This window comes from Grus americana, chromosome 2 (genome assembly GCF_028858705.1).
Source record: "Grus americana isolate bGruAme1 chromosome 2, bGruAme1.mat, whole genome shotgun sequence".
NCBI classification, from domain to species: Eukaryota; Metazoa; Chordata; class Aves; order Gruiformes; family Gruidae; genus Grus; species Grus americana.
The window spans coordinates 122,502,574-122,518,555 of NC_072853.1; positions in this window are offsets into that span (position 1 = coordinate 122,502,574).

A 15,982-nucleotide genomic window follows, 5' to 3' on the forward strand; every position below is an offset into this window, starting at 1 on the left:
TAATGCTAAGCTCTGCTGTCCTGGGAACCTAAAACAGCACCACCAGGACGGTGTTCTCTGTCACTGAGTACGATAGATACCAGAAATAGTCAAAACACAAGCTTTCAGCAGAAAGCACTTTTTCATTATGCAATGTTCATGTGAGAGGCAGTTCTGGAGGTCAGACCGGGCAGTGAACTTTCCCACCACTCTTCTACTGTCTGATCCAGATTTTCAGATTTCCAAATCCTTTTTCATCTCCCTGTCTTAAGCTTTATGCTATGAGGTATTTTTTTCCTTACCTGCATTTCCAGGTTCTGCTTTACAGAGACAGAAGGTTATTTACCCCTAAACCAGGTTGATTCACCCCCTCTTCATGGATGGACTCAGAAGGTCACTGACAACAAACAGCACTAATTTGACATACATTTTTTTGAAGGTAGCTGGAAAAATATGGAAGCCTACTGCTCTATAGTGTTTGCTGGAAGCAGGGAATGCTCTTAACTTGTGAATTGGGTTCTCTGAAGAGACAACACATGAAATAATGTGACTTGTCTCAGAATTCACTGGAAAAAGAAACCTGATTGAGGATGAATGCTTTTAGAGACTACCTGCTTCTCATTAGAGACTGCATTATTTGGACAATTCAGTGTAGCAGGTAGACATTGCCCCAAGTTTAATGTGTTCAAAAGAGGAAGTGAGCTCAAGAACAGCATGCCATTTCTATGCAGACCGTCTCATTTGTGCTCTCTGTTACGCTAAACAAAGTTTTTTCTTCGATTGTATAGAGGACCTGACGCTATATATGAGATTTAAATATTTTGCCTCTTTATGTTGTATGAATTCAGGAATAAGGTAGGTTTTCTCAGGCCACTTGTATCACAGAGTAGCAAGGAGGCGCTTGTAATGTGGTTGTAGTGCTAAACAGGTCCTTTTACGCCTGAAAGGAATCTCCTTTTCAGCTGCATTGGTTGGTTAATGGTTTTGCTCTTTGACAAAATACTGATAAAAGAAGTAGAACAGGGTTTATTTTCAGGTATTGTAATCCACTGACACCATATGACGTTTGTAAGATATTTTAAGTAGTAGCAAACATAGGACTGTTTTGTATGCTGGCTATAGGATAAAAAGAATTTGCATTCCAGCTTATCTCTACAATGTTAAAATATTTTCTAGTGATTATTAAAAGGTTATAAACTGGGGCAAGCAATGAAGCTTCATAACCAGTCAACTGTATGCAAAAAGTGACGTCTGTTCTTATAAGAAATCTTGGAGACTTCAGTGGGACCGCTGTTAGGGAAATGAGCTTTGGCCCAGCCTTGAGAAACGTCAGTATTGTCAGGCAGCACAGCGATTACCGTTTCAGTAGTTCTTATGTCTTTTATAGGCTTTTGATTCTTTATTTTTTATAAACAGTTCAGAGGCATTTTGGTTAAGAGATGGCAGTCTGTTAATAATATCTAGATCAAACATGAAGGGTTTTCTCATATTTTAGGTAACGTAGACACTGTTGATTTGAATACCTAGTGTTAGGCATACTCTGCCATCATGAACTAGCTTGTTGGCTCCAGTAAAACAATTCATACCATTACAGCCAGTCACAAGAACTGGGATAAGTGGGTCAATGCACTTAAAGCGTGTGTCCTCTGAAGGCGATAGTTTTTATCCCTAGTGATTTTGTGGTAATCTTTCAGCACTGTCGGACTAGAGCACAAATATCATAGAATCATAGAATGGTTTGGGTTGGAAGGGACCTCAAAGATCATCTAGTTCCAACCCCCTGCCAGGGGCAGGGACACTCTCCACTAGACCAGGTTGCCAAAGCCCCATCCAACCTGGTCTTAAACACTTGCAGGAATGGGGCATCCACAGCCTCTCTGGGCAACCTGTTCCAGTGCCTCACCACCCTCACAGTAAAGAATTTCTTTCTAACATCTAATCTAAATCAACTCTCCTTCAGCTTAAACCCATATACATAAGGGAAGAAATTCAGTCTTGCAGGAAGCACAGTTAAGAAACTTTTGGTCATTTCATCAACTATGCAATGAAGTGAGAAAGGAATTTTGATTATTTCCTATCCATTTGCATTATCTTGTCCGGTTCAGCAAATTGCTATATAGAAATGTTTTCTTCTTCCCTTTTTTTTTGTATATTTACCAAAAAATATTACATGGCATAATTTTTTAACCACTTGAACTCAGAGTGTCTTACTAGAGAGGGGGGGGTGTGTATAAAAATTCACTAAGCTATTTCAATAAAGACTACATAAAAAAAAATCCAGCTAAAAGCCCCATAGCAGCTCCCAAGTGGTCGTGTAGATCAAAACTGCCATGACGTCTTAAGACTAATAAACTATATTTCAAGAACAAAAACTCTAACATGTTTGATACTGTAAATTACCAAGTGCTTTCTTCATCCACTCAAGTGAAAAGAGCTTCCTGTGGCTACATCTAGATGCATATATTTAAAAACCAAACTTAGTGTATTCACTGTATTGTACCAAACAGAGAAGAAAAGGAAAGCTCACACCCACAGTACTTTTGTTGAGTGTGCAAACAACGTGCCACCTTAAGCCATTACTTCACCCACCCTGATGCACCACTTTTTGCTAAATTTCTAGTCATCCTTAACAGAAAAGAGAAAACACACTGTTGTGGGACAATTCATAAACAAGATTCAAATGCCTGCAAAACTCCTTTCAGATAGCAGAAAGTTATGTCTCTGGCCAGAGGAAACTCAAGGTTTTTCAACAGTGTGGGGAAAGTGTCAATTATGCAGAGGTGGTCTGGGAACTGTAGGTGGTGGTACACAAGTTAAGGGCATCTCTCTCCTTCCCTCACCAAATCAGGCCTCTTCCCCCTCCTCTTCCTCTCCCTCAAGGCCGTGCCCTGGTGGGGCCTCCTCTCCAGCCCACCTCCACTCCTGTCACCCAGAATCTGTGTCTCGTCCCTTCTCTCCAGCACCAGCAAGGTTCTTGCAGCTCCTGGGATGCTGGCAGGGAGGAAAGGAGAGGTGAAGGATGAAGGCTTGCTGATGATGTGGGGGCAGAGAGGGAAAGGAGAGGATCATGGCTTTCTATGCCTGCTGCCAAAGAGAAGGGTTGAAGATGCCACTGGCTGCTGCAGGGAGAGGTGGCCTCGACAGGGTTAAAAGCTGCCCCAAACAGCCTGGCCCCCTTCTTGGCAGTGGCTAAAGCAGGGACAAGTTAGCAGTTGGTGCTAACACAACAGAGCCTGTCTCCTCTGCCATGACCAGTGGGGCTGCTTGGCACACGACAGCAATTCCCTCTACAGGCAACTGCCCACTTTGCCCACAGTCTTAATGGGGCTTCACGTTTCCTGTCCATTTTCTACCACCCAAAGTAAACGCAGCTCACCATAAAGGGCCCCAGTGTAACAGGAACACCAATATGAAAGGTAAAGTACGTGTGTACACATACACACATGCTAGTGCACATGCACGTGAGCACCCACATTGATGCCTGCAGCATCAAACTTCTCTTGGAAGCAAGCAGCCTGGTGCACTACCTCCACTCTGCCGATGTCAAATCAAAAAGATGAATGTCAGGACTCACAAAAGCCTTGGGTCTGTTCGCAAGTGGTCGAGTGGCTGGAGGCCGTGTGTGCTGTGCCTCTCATGAAGATTTTCCGGTTGGTGACTCTTGAAAGAGTCTGTCAAGAAAGGAGAACAAAGAAATCAAGTTTACTATCAAGTGTATCATCAGAATTTGAACTCACTTTCAAAGGTTTTGACTTTCTACTGTTCACAACATTGATACACTTAAGCTTGAGCAATAACAAGGGTGCGTTTCTCCACCATTTGTTATTACATTGCCCAAATCTCTTTCTCACAGTTATCTTACTGATAGATTTAAAAGCACCTTTTTATCTGCACACACAGCATTCCTAACACAAATTGTTTACACCCATGGGAAGCAACGGTTAGCAGGGCTGCAGTTAAGTTTTTTTGAAGTTGTTTTCAATGTTTGCCTAGATTTTTTTTTTTAATCAAAAAATTCTTTCTTTTCAATATCTATTTGCTGGCCATAGAAGAAAGCCAAGGTGTTGAGTCAGTTACACCATGTTATTTCCTCTAAACCTATTCTATCAAGAATCTGTGGAGCAGTAGAGATTGGAAAAAAAAGCCTGTCTCCCATTTATGCATCCCTCACACCTCTTTGTGGCTTGTGCCATGAAAAGCCTTCACTGGGATCTTTTTATGGACACGTTACTGGGTCGGCAGTTTCTGTTCATTAATTAAAAACAAATACAAAACCAAAATACGAACAGATACCCCAGGAAAATGGCAGTGGAAAAAAAATTACACTTTTAGCTGGATTTCACTGGATTCTCCAGCAGATAAAATAAAGATGTCCTTGTAGTTTCTCTGACTGGTAGCTTTTGGGAAAGTATTTTTAATTGTCCACTTCATGACAAAGCCAACAGCAGCCTCTCCATTCAGATGTTGAAAGGGTTCTGTAACAAGCACTCTCATTAATTCTTTAGCATTGTAGCTTACAAGATCAAATTTCTAATTCCACTTGGTTTCTCTCTGCTCCTGAAAGACCATGATGGCTCACCATAGCTACTCTATCCCCACTATGTTGATGGGAGATCTCCAAAGCATCGTTTTGTTCAGGAAGTCTCTAACTTTAAGGAATTCATTGCTGATCATTCTCCATCAACTACCCAAGATGACATCAGCATTCACATATTCCTGAGGTGGAAAACACCTGTGATGTTTACAAGGATAGAGATCTGGGTTACATTTGTCTATAAAAGAACATAAACTAATTAGTACTTCTCTTTATAAAAAAGTTAAAGTATATTAAAATAAAACACTGAAGAATATGAACTTCCACATGCTTAGTTTCTGACAAGGTTTTATCACATTCAGATCCAGCCCTGCAAACCAATCCTAGGGGATTAACTACATTCTGGGCTACCCCCCTGCCAAATGTTGACTGAGGGCCAGAAGCTATATCCACTGAAATTAATGTAGAAAACTCTCTGAGTTAGTGAACACTGGATGGGCAATTAAACAACAAGGCATTACAATTAATAGTAGTACCACACGATGCTCTAACAGCTAGCCTTACTGCAGCACAGAGGATCATTTCAGGAATGGCTCAGAACCCACTGTAACAAAACATCTACTGCAATTTTGGAATCAGTTGTGTTTACGGGCCTGTTGGCTGGGAAACATCACATTTAGTAGCATGAAGTAGCACCGAGGACTGAATAGGTCTCATCTTCCTTAACTTCAGTAACACAGAAGTTATGGGTCTAGGCTGAGAGTTAATGGAGGGTTCTTGAGTCAGTGACAAATCTGTGCTGATTAGAAATGGAGACCATATTTAATGTTTAGACAGGTAGGAGAAGACAAGATCTACTCCTGATCTACGCTGAGCTTTTTGCCTCCACGGAGGTATCATTTAAGATTTCTATTTGCAAAGGAAATGCTCAGCCAAAATCTCCACAAAAGTGAATGCTCTTTACAAAGTGATGGGGCCCATTAATTTGATGTCTCCTTGCATGGAAACCACATCAGCTTCACTAAAAGTTTAGCATGTGCTGAAATGAGCAGTCTGGTTTGGTAGGTATATCTTACCTCTCTAAAATTATACTTGTTCCATCAGTGCATTTAACACTTCAGATAATCACTTCTGTGTAATCACATCACATTGCTGACAATGAAGCAAACTCTTTATCACCTTTCCTTTAAGTACAGATGCTGATACTAAAATTCCCTGTGAATAAACTTGTTTTGTCTTTCACAGCTAGAAGTAAACTAGCACTGAACTGAGTTGTGATGGATGAAGTTTTCAATCATCTATACTCAGATAATTGAGAAATAATTAAGAAGTAATTGAAATGATGATTAACAAGTAATGGAATTTCTGTAAGTGAGCTACTAGAGCTACCACAGAAGATACCAGCTTGAAACAGTTCTTCTGGAGAAAATCTACTATTTCTGTATGTCTTTGCAGGAAAATACTATGCGCAATACGTATTCTAATACAATATTCTGCTCTGTTTCAACCTTATTTGGTAATCTCTGAGAGTCATATATTTGAGTTTTTATTGTATACAATTTTTTACCTAACAAATTCTGATCCAAAAACCACACACTATGCACACATTTCATCTTCAGGTAAACTCCGTGTTACACCAGTCACATCTAGGATAGATATGGTCCCCAAAGGTTATAAATGATATTTTAAAATAAAGCATTCTCACCAGATGTTAGACAGCCTTTCACAGGAGTTTATCTTGATAGCAAAAATGGAAAAGAAAGCAATAATGTGGAATTACTCCGCTGGGGGCAGAGCTCAAGGTTGAAAGAAAAACAAATATAGGAAAAGTCAGATATACACTCACCCAGTGAGCAGCCGTGAATCCCTGCAGGACTCAGCACAGTCAGCAAATCAAGGACTAATCTGAGTTACGAGACGTAGTCAGAGGACACAGGGGTTTACACAATCCTGCAAGAAATGGCAGGAAGTTGTTAAAGTCAGGGCTTGCAAAAAGCCTTATAAACACTGTTGTTAACCCACTAACACGCACCAGAATTGATTAGGTGTGGAAAGAGAGAGAGGGAGGGAGGAAGGCAGCATGAAAGGAAGTAGTGGGAAAACTACGATTTTTTGGGGGGGTACAATTAAAAGCTTTGTTATTGTCTTATGCTCTCAACTAACCATAAGGAGGCAGCCAGATTCAGGCTATTCTTTACCAGGTTCCTTAGGTGCCATAAGTTTTCCTAACTACTGATTTCCAGATTAGAGAGTTTTAATTCTTGTAATGCTATAAAACTAATTCTGAACAGAAACCTGCAGTTCTGCTTGTAGTCTCTCCTTTCTCCCTTTCACATTGCTTTGTTAAACTGACAAGCTGTCCTCTTCTACATCTTTCCTGTACAGGAAAGCCTGTGCAGGTCTTTTTATTGACTGCAAAAAAAACCCCAAACCCAACCAAATTTATTTATCCCCTCATTGCTGGGGATATCATTAAAAGCAAAAACAACAGGAAAAATATCCAATTCACTCTGCTTCAGGACTGCAGCATCTAATAGAAGACATATTTGTGGTGGGATCTGGCTGAAATATCCAAGTTGGAACTTTGGATAATTTACTTGAAAAAGTTTCTGGCGGTGACCTCAGTGCATTGCCAATATTACATCCACTTGAGGATCTCTGATAGTTCAGATTTTTTCAACCTCTGAAGTGTTTATTCTTGTTGCAGGACTCTGAGAAGCAGACCAGGTCGTGGACAGCCAAGGTGTAGGAGACAACAATGACTCTGGCTCCTGCAGGAAAGTGATTGTCTCTGATTTTAGTGACATTGACTATTACAGTTATCATGTCTCACATTCTTTCAAGTATTTGAGGTGTAATTTCTCTGTGAAAGTCCAAGGCAAACACTATGTCAGTTGGAGGCACAGGGCACACTGGCATACCTGAAACCAAGAGCAGAGTCACAAATCACAAGGCTTAATAAATGTAGGCATTTTTCTCACATTTAATAGCATTTTGATCCACAGATCCCCAATATACTGCACTGAGGACTCATCACATGAAAAAATGTTGCTGCGTGCTAGTCCGCACTTCAGGAAGACAGTGGGGTCTTCTTTGACGTTGCCTAGGTTTACTTGTAGTCCAGAACTTTTAAAATCAGAGTTGGCTTATTTGAGCTCAGGAACACCTTCAGATCCGGGTAAGGAAAAGACAGCCACACTGCACTGCTGTGCTGTAGACAGCTGCAAAGGGGGAAGTCTGCAGCACTTCATTTCTGAGGGTTCAGGGCAGGACAATCTTCGGGAGAGACAATAGCCGCTTCTTAAACAGTAACATTATTCACCGCACAAAGCTGTGCTTATCAGCTTATAACAGTTGTACAGTTCCTAGCAAAGGAGCTTTCAAGGTGTAGAGCTCATTTACTTGCCCAAATCCATGTCAGTGTTTTCAATGACTGCAATCACAGCATCCTCCAAGAAAGAACTGGGATAGCATTAATGATCGGCTAATTTACTAGGAAAAGCAGGACAGTCAGAAGCAGAGAATAAGGCAGCTTAAGGAAATACAGGGAGATCAGGAATTGTAAAAGAAAAAAGAGCTCATTCAGTGTGTTCATTTGTCTGAAGCAGGATGAATATATCTATACTGTCCCTGAGAAACATTTGTATAATACGTTCTTATGAGCCCACCAGAAAAGGAAAGTCCACAGCATCCCCAGCAAGCATTGATTTACTCTAGTCTTGATAACCTTTGTCATTTCCCTTTCATATCTGATTTACATCTTCTGCTGTAAATTATGCAGATTTCTTCTTGCTTTGCACTTCACGTTTCTTCTTCAAGATACCACTGAGAAGACCGTTATCATGCCCGCTGCTACTCCTTCCTATCTCCTTTATCTTCAAGGCTAACTGAACTCAAATTATTCAGCCCTTCCCTATGTCACTTTTGTTGCCTTTCCCTGGGCTCAGTGCTGTCAGTCTACATTTTCCATGGTGTGTGGCACCTAACAAGCTGCCGCCGTGCTCCAGGTACACAAAGCTCATTCATTTCTGTGTCTAAAGTAAACCAGTTTGGTCAATGCACTGCAGGGAGAGACCTGGGGCCTTCATCACATTGTGCTGTTGAGACAGATTTGCTTCCTGACCGCTGAAACAACCACATCTTTCTATATTGTTGCTGCTGTTATTCACCTTCATTCATACAATTTCTCCCCGTTAAGAGTAGTGACCTGTGTTTGATTCCTTTAAATTTTATTTTGTTAATGTCAGGACATTTCTTCAATTTATCAGAAAAACTAAATTTTGGTGCACTTTCAGAACAGCGAAGAGAGAGTCAGGTGATAATGGCAGGGAACTGCAAAAAGCTGAGAGGAAGACAGAGTCAGAGGGTGGAAGAAAACAAATCATTAATCTGCATTTCCCTAAGCAGCCTGGATGCAAAATATGACAGAAGCAGACAAAGTACAAATTTAAAAGAAGCCCACATTAACAGAGGTAAAGCAAGGCCAGTGGCTATAATGAAATTTACGGTAGTAACAAAGAAAGCTTGCAGAGAGGCCATGAAATAGGAAATAAAGGAAAAGTTTCTAGCTCTTAGAGGAAGTGTTTACTAAATTAACAAGTGGTGAGATGACAGACAAGGCATATAGCGATTGTTCTCCCTATACAACTGCTGCTGCTGAGCTCTGCCTTTCACAGATGAGCTGTAGTGGAGCTGTCAGGAGCTGGTGAAACCTAGGTACCAGTTTAGACAAAAGCGGGATTTAGCTAGCGGGATTTAGCATGTTCAGCTTTGCTTAAAACATGTTACAATGTGAATAAAGCAACTCGAAACTGTCCTGATACTCAGGTTTCTAACAAGCTAATCAAAAAAGGAAAACTAAATGGTGTTGCTCAATAATATTTATCAAAACTTATATCTTTAAAGAATACTACTCTATTAGTAACATAGATTTTCCATCTACTAACTCACTATGTTCCCTATAACAGGGAAGGCTTGTGGCTAAAGTGGAAGTGCTGATTTACCCACATAATTCCGGATCTGTCTTTAATTTTAATCTGTGTTCTCACAGTAGCAACATTGATTCAGTCCCTATTCTCCTTCCCAAGCCTAAAGAATAGTAGATAGATACAACTCAGCAGATTTCATCAATATTTCATCAAAAGCATCTCAGACCCAAGAACTTGGTGTTTCACTCACAGTTCTGAACACATCTACACATTTCAAGCAGCTGGCTAAACTAATCCCAAACCCTGAAGTACAAAACTGGGCTTAGGAATTTTGCACAAAGATATAGGACACTGTGACAGCCAATTAATCATCCTTAATTAAATAGAAGCACTAATGGCTCATCAAGGAAAGCAGCCTTGTTAGGTTATATGTAAATGTGCGAGCCAGAAAATTCCCATGGTTCAGGTAAAGCTCACAGTGATCCAGCGAGTAAAGGGCAGTTCAACTGCAAGGACAAGGAGCTGACATTCGCTCCATCTTTAAGAGCAGAGTTAAGTCAAAACAAGAGAAGTCAGGGCAGGGCAGCAAAAAGACAAACCAACACAAATGAAGCAGCTGACAGCATTTGGTAGGTGACAGCCAGGTGTGTAATGCCAAAGACCACCAGAGGGTGGATTGTCTGCTCACTGTGCAAATATAATACAGGAAACATGTTATGGGGTCAAAATGTGAGCTTTTAAAAAGGAGGTAAAGGGCCAGGATTGGCACAACAATATTTTCCAAAATAGTTTTCCAGAATAATGTACACTGCCAGAAAGAGATGACGTCTTGATAGGAAAATGGTGTAAGGAAGGAGAACCAAGGTTCAATGAGTACGGGGGAAAACTTCTGTAGCTTCTTCAGGAAAGATGGTCTTCATTTAAACTAAGATGATACCACATTGCTGACAGTGAAAGTTAGACCGGTTTTGGCAGAATATTTAAAGGAAAGACTAGGGGAGTGGAGAAAGGATTAAAGAGTGTGAGTGTGATATTCGCAGTGACGTTTCCTCTGGGCTGATGTCAATAAAAGCTTTGTATCCTCAGACTAAGCCTGGGGCAGAAGTTGGCAAAACTCAAAAGGGACGCTGAAGAGACAGAATCCCATCAAAAGAGGGCATAGATTTTTCTTATCAGAAAGGTGATGCCTTCTGTGGTGTGTTAAAAGAAATTACAGAGGCTGCAAAGGTGGAAAGCCCAACAATGAAACACTCCATTTAACTGCCATGATGATGACATCCCACTGCTGTGTGACATTTAAACAAAGATAATATTTTCAGTTAACGCATTCACACCAGCATACGGAAGACTACTATGGAGTAAAAGAAACCTTTCAAAAGGCCTAAGTTACAGTAAAATGAAAAATAGATGAAAAGAAACTTTAGAAGCCACCTGTAAAATAGAATAAAGCAAGGCAAAATATATTCTCAGGGAAAAAAGTCTGCAAGACATAAAACCAAACAATAAACCCTTTTTCAAATATATCAGGAATGAGAATCTGGCAGTGTCTGTATGGCCAATAACTGATGAAGGTGTAAAAGACGATTTTGAAGAAAACAAGGTCCTGGGGTCAAACAATTAAATGGGTACTTTACATCTGGGTTCACCATGGAGGAGTTCAGTGAGGTTCCTATGCTAGAATCCTGTCCTTTTTTCTGCACATGTAGGTGATGTGCCACAGTATCTCTCTGCCTGAAAGATCTGCCAAGTTGGTAGGAGAGGTTCCAATCAGTAGTAAATTGCCAAGAGCAGAAAATTCTCATCTAAAAGGTGATATGTTTTAAAGGGCATCAGGAATGAAACAGCCAAACTGCTACCTATGGTTTGCAGCCTCTTGCTTAAAACTGCTCTAGTACCAGAAGGATGGAAATTGGCAGAATTGGTACCACATCTTACAGAAAAACTCTGGAGAGTTTATTGACCAGCCTGATGTATGCAGTAGACAAACTAGTATGAATGAAAAAAAGGAGCAGAGTCGGTAAAGGCATTGATTAATGTGCTCTATCAAGGAAGAGTCAACATGTAAGGTAAAGTCTTTTATCATAAACCTATCTTTGAAAGAATCGCTAGCCATGGGAACAATACAGGTCTGGCTGATTGTCTTGGATTTCCAGAAGGCTTTTGACAAGTTTCCCAATGAAAGCCTTGCAAAAATAATTAACGTTGTCACCTGATATAAAATCTTCTCAAAGATTAACATTGTTAAATACAGTTATTAAATATTATTTAATACTAGTTAAAATACAGTAAGTTATATTAGGAATAGATTAGTTTTCCCAGTGGAGGAAAGCTATCAGTAGAAACACACGCGGATTTATGCTTAGACCTGTGTTGTTCATAATGTTTGTCAGTGACTTAGAAAAAAGAAGGGCAGAGCGGCATGCCCAAAGCAGCTGAAGACAGTAAGTTACTTGGGACAGTGGGAATGAAAACTGACTGCAAAAATTTTACAGAAGGATTTCCTGATAGTGGATGACTGAATGATCCCATGTCAAATGAAATTCTTTGCAGGTAAAAGTGGTGCACATGGTAAACACAGCCTAGACATAACTTTGTATTCATAATGAGCAGTCCTGAATGAGTCCTGAATAGCTTAGACCTATTCAGGGAAAAAAACATTAGAGTTATAACAGACAGTCCTATAAAAACATGAACTCAGTGCTTGGTATTGATCCACAAGTTAAAATGAATGTCAGGAATTATCAGGGCAAGAATAGGATAATACACCAATAAACAAATCCATGGTGCCCTCTTACTGTGAATAATGTGAGCTGTACTTCCCCCTAATAATGAAAATATATATAATACAACTATGGGAGGCACAAAGAAGTTTATTATGGCTAAAGAATGGTTTCCATATAAAGAATAATTAACTAGACTGGAAAATCTGGAAAATAGAAGCCTGAAGAAAGAGATGACAGGGAAAACTGAGTAGGCAATAACTATTTGCTCACTCTCATAAAGTGAGAACTATAGAGTATCAAATAAAAGATGAGATAAGCATGTACAAAAGAAGGTACTATTTCATAAAGCATGTAATTAAGCGATGAAACTCATTGTTTTGGGCTGTTGTCAACACCAAAGGTTTGCCTGTATTCAAGTAATACTTAAATAAATTCAGAGCAAAAAAAAGAATCCATTAAGGGCTATTAATCACAAAACTACTATATACAAAAATGGCATGTTGGAAATTAAAGCTGTGATTTTGCAATAAATCTAGCATGAATTTTCTGAGAGGGATGGCCTGTAAAAAAAAATAATTATTCGTGTGCACAGGTTTCTGTATAATGGTAGAGAAAATTATATTTTTATTTAAACAGCTTCCTGAATGGAATTCAGTCTTCCATCAAAACAGAAGTGTTTCAATGTTAACAAGACGGTTACGAATTACTTGACTATTCTGAGATTTTAAAAATTCAGTCAGGATCACAAATCCCATTGTCTTCCAACTTTAAACTCTCATGGGGGAGTATATAATGGCTATAGAGAAAGCAAAGAGGTAGCTTTGCTCAGGTAATTTATTTCTTGTCAAAATTAGACCAGGTGCTGTAAGGCAGCCACATGCCATTGATTCTGGAATCGAGGGAAAACCATCAGCACTGCAAGTAAAGTAAAGCTGGCAACAGCTCTGAAAGCGGAAAGAAAAGTTCTATTTCTACCTGTGGAAATAATGGTCCAGACTTTCTTCTCCACCAAGGTGGAGGAAAAGTAAAGTGTTAAAAATCACTGGTTTTCATCCTCTACTGTGATGAGGTTGTGCTGTGCTAGTTGGAGTCTCCAAGAGACTCTTCTATTCCAGGTGACACCATTTTAGCACTTACACTCTAGATTGCAGGGTAGGGGTAATGACTGAAACGAAACCTGTTTTCTCACCTTATGATTTCCATTGCTCATTCATTTCTTCAAAGGGTCAGCTTCAAAGGAGATAAGTATGCATAAAACCTTCATCTACATATATCTGTAAAAACTGGGTTTTGAAGGAGAGAATCAGAGACTAGAATAAACTGAAACGGAATATTACTACAATGTATTCCATGGGTATTACCTAGAAGTGATTTGGTAAGAAAGACCAAGTATAGTCTCTTGGGAAGAGACTATGTCACAAGAGACTTTGCTAGCATATTTAAGAAGAAAGAAGTCAATATTCTTAGGTACACAGAAAAGAAAGGGACTGCCAAAGTGGTCTTTCGAGGATTTATGGAACGAAAGAAGAGGACAAGAAGAGTACGGCTAAAAATGGCAGGGGAGACAAAGAACTGAGAATTAGGCAAGCAAGCTAAATTATAGACACAACTTTGTTCTCAAACCCCAAATCAAGGATGGTTGATGTTATTGTTGCAAATGATCATAAGGAGAATATTACATCTTTGAAGGCAACTGGGTCAGATGGGCTAAACTGCAAAAGAAATGAACTTCATCCATGTACGCACTCTGTGAAAAGGTGACTTTGCAAGAACAAAACACATGTAGTTATTTACCTCATTAAAATACTGACCATTGAATATGAAATGAATTCATAAATACACAGAACAACATGAGTTACTTCTTCACGAGTTGTGAAGTTCCTGCAGACTTTACGAAGCTGAGCAGCAGTACAGAGGCTAGAGACTAATTTAATCCCCTGTTGAAAGGAAGAGCAGGGTGTGAGCTCAGCTGCAACCCGTGCTGTCCAGGAGACACATCACACTTATCCAGCCATGGTAATGGATGATTACATGCATCCATTTCATTTTAGAGATTCCTTAGGTTTTACAGTGCAATCATCACCACGGAAGTCCAAGTGCTTCTATGCTAGACCCGTTAAGACACGTGAAGCAAGAATCAATGGTAAGCTTCACAAAGATAAAAGCAGAGGGATCAAACAACTTCAGCTGTGGCACAGAATTAATACGTCTCCAAGTACTTCATTGAGATTTTGTTTGTTTGGATTTGGGTTTTGTGAAATAGTTAAAATAGAGGCAAATTTCTTATTATAAATGATCAGTCACATTTTGAATTATTTTCTTTGACTGTGGTAGAGCAAAAAGAAGCGTTTGAAAGAACAACTGGCAGAACTATAAATTAAATGGATTTCAGTGTTCAACTGTGCTGTGAAAGAGTGAGGAGAAAGAAGAGAAAGGATGCTGAGAATATGCTTACAGGCAGAAGCAGGACAGCTGGGGTGATGGCAGAGAGCAGAATGGGAGAACCTCTCTTTCCGGCCTTTTCCTCCTCACCCTCCCAGCCTGGCCAAGGATGCAACTGCTTGTAATTAGAGTATTAACTTTTTTTTTTATATTTTATTTTATTTAAATGAACAAAGAACAAAACCAAGGAACTTCGCACAGGAGAAAGCATTTTTTCAAATGTTGCAGTGTTCATTCTCTACCCCATCTTCTTTAGAAAAGACCTCTCGAACAGTAGAATGGATAGTGTGCTGTTTCCTTATTCCCCCATACTCACCTTACAGATTCTTATAGCTTAATAAAAGAAACAGTAACCAGTCCCAGAATACCCAGATCCAATTCTTCTTTTACAGAGATAACATGAAAAAGAATCTCTTCTATAAAGTTAATGTTAGACTCCTTTTGTAAAACAGGTCCAGTAACTTACTTTTAAGAGAAGTTTAGATCAGCGAGAAACCCATTATTATAGACATATGACATGTCTAAGGTATTTCTATTAGCAATTCTAATAAAGTAAAAATATATTTTTGTTTTGGAGCACAATTTTAAAACCATTCTTTCATGTCATATTGGGTACAGCACAACTCCAAATTAAAGAATGCAATGTGTGACATGGTAATTTTAATGATATCAGAATGGACTCCTTATTTTCTTGAGATCTTTAGCTTTATCTGTAAAAAGAAGCTGATATTCTGTGTTGGACATAATTATAATTAAGAAGCTATAAAGAGCTATGGCACATGCTCATTTCTAGCTGTTAATTTATTAAAATCATTATCTGAAGCTTCATGAAATGTGCAACCTTTGAGCAGTCATCATGTTTTTCATTTTTATGATGACTTGAAATTACATAACTCAAATGCAACAAATGTGTTCTCTCTATACAAATCTCTCCTGTTTTTCTGTATCAGAACTCCATTATGGCCCAGCTCTTTGCAAGGAGTCTTGGAAGATAAAGAAAACTCCTTTTTCTTGTACTCTGACCTCACATTTCCCAGATTCTTGCATCTCCGAGGGACAATTCCATTTTGTGAGGCACGAATGATGCTGTAAATTGCAAAGGGGAAATACATATGCTCTCTCACAAATATATCAAATTTAATTTTTACTTTGCAGCACTCTTTCATCTGAAATAAATTGTTCTATGGATGCTTTTTCTGCAGAACATTTTAATAAGGAAGTATATACACATTATAGCAGAGACATTGAGATAAATGGAAGTCCTGCAATGTAGCTTAATAGCAACAAGAGAAAAAATAAACCACAAAGTTCACAGCACCTTGCAAATCAGTTAGCACCAGTAAAGAGCCCAGATGAACTGAACACTGTAGTAGAAT